This window comes from Dama dama, chromosome X (genome assembly GCF_033118175.1).
Source record: "Dama dama isolate Ldn47 chromosome X, ASM3311817v1, whole genome shotgun sequence".
Taxonomy (NCBI): domain Eukaryota; kingdom Metazoa; phylum Chordata; class Mammalia; order Artiodactyla; family Cervidae; genus Dama; species Dama dama.
In genome coordinates, this window is record NC_083714.1 from 135,358,493 (window position 1) to 135,360,257 (window position 1,765).

The window sequence follows — 1,765 nt, forward strand, 5'->3', positions numbered from 1 at the left end:
ACTTTCATTATCAAGATAACTAAGGTTTACTATAATTGGAGGCCAAACTACTACCTTAATTAAAGAGAATTCATCATAAGAAGGAAAAGGAGAAAATAATTGGAAGACAAATTACAATAGCTTTGATCAAACAGAACAGCTTGTGGGAAAGTGGGGGACAGCAAAGTCGTCTGCAATGCTTGCTAAGAATGAGGGTGATGCTTCAACAATATGGATGAATCTTGGGGACAAAATGTTAAGTCAAAGAAGCCAGACACCAAACAGGACATACTGTATAAATCCATTGGTAAAATATCCAAAAATAGGCAAAACTGATCTACAATGATAGAGGTCAGAACAATGGTTACTTGAAGGCAGGAAGGGAATATTCTTTTTTTAAAGAAGGTTTTAAAAAATTTTTATTTAGAAAGGCTGAAGTGATTGTATGCTAATTTGAACAGGCAATCTGTACAAGGATTTTTCAGTTTTGTATCCTCCACATTGGATTCCATTATGTGTGCTTTGTTCTTTCTTTAGACCTGGGGCGGGGCGGGGGGGGGTGGATCTACTTTTCAGATAAATAAACCAGTCATTTATTCCCCTCTTTTTCTTGTTTAGAAATTCTCATGATCCCTCAGGCAGTTCCCTCTGGAACGAGCTTTCCTCTTCTTCCCCAGCCAGCTCCAGTGGGTTCACCTTTACAGGCTCTGGGACTAGGACAGGAAGTAAGACTTGTGAATATTTCTTCACTGGGAGGGAATATTCTTGACTGGGAGGAGTCATAAGATTTTCTGGGGTGCTGGAAATTTCTATACCTTGACGTCAGTGTGAGTACATCTGTGCGTGCATATGTAAAAATTAATCAAACTCTATGCTTATGATATGTGCACTTTATTGAAAGTAGGTTTAAGGTCAATTGAAAAAAAAAGAAACAACCAACAATGAAACCACACTTGTTGAAGTGGCCTTGTGAGGTGGTCAGTCCAGCTTGCCAGCTTCCTGTTCTGGTGTTCGGGTCCTCATTCCCCTCCCTGTGACCATTAAAGCCCAATTGCTCTGACTGTTCCCAGCCTCTGCCCATTCCAGCCCATGCTCTCTGAGGCTGCTGCTGGATGGCCAGTGACCTCCTGCCAGCACGTGCCCATCTTGACTGCTTTCACAGAGGTCAGCCTTCAATTAGGAGACAGGAGCAGAGCCCTTGGCACTGTAGCAGCAGCTTGAGGGGTTGCAGGGATCCGCATTTCTCTTTCTACAACTACCTTGCTTAGCAGCCTTCAGTAGTTCAAACACCTTAGCGTGACACTCAAAGTCCTTTCTAAATTGACTCCTTCATATGTTCTACAGCCCAGTGAATGTCTTGAATCTTTCACTGTTTAAAGACCATGCTGTGACTTTTCATTACCTTGCACATATGCTGTTCCCTATGATCTTGTTTGTTTGTTTGGCAAACTGCATTCTTCCCCTCCAAGTTCAAATATCACCTCTTTCACCCTCTAAAAAAATAGTCTATGGGGAACTAGTAACTGTGGAGTATTTCTTATCAATAAACAGATAGCATTTAGGTGTTTTTTTTTACACATTATCTTCTTTAACCTTCACTCTAAGACAATATCTCTAAGTTGATTTTATCCACAGTATTATAGTGACTTGTTTACACATAATAGGCTATGACATCCTAAGGTGCTATGTAAACCACAGTGCCTCAGGTTTATAAATTCTCAAAACAAACATCTGAACCCCCTACTCCATTCTCTCAATTGCAAGGCTTAAAATATAGAATAAAACG

General features: G+C 40.5%; 1 non-coding gene across 1 annotated transcript; it reads right to left on the reverse strand.

The window, feature by feature from the left end:
* Nucleotides 1-608: 608 nt before the first annotated feature.
* On the reverse strand, nt 609-734 carry LOC133053310 (small nucleolar RNA SNORD22). Its single transcript, XR_009692228.1, has one exon. It is a non-coding gene; the product is annotated as a small nucleolar RNA SNORD22 (small nucleolar RNA).
* Nucleotides 735-1,765: the final 1,031 nt, after the last annotated feature.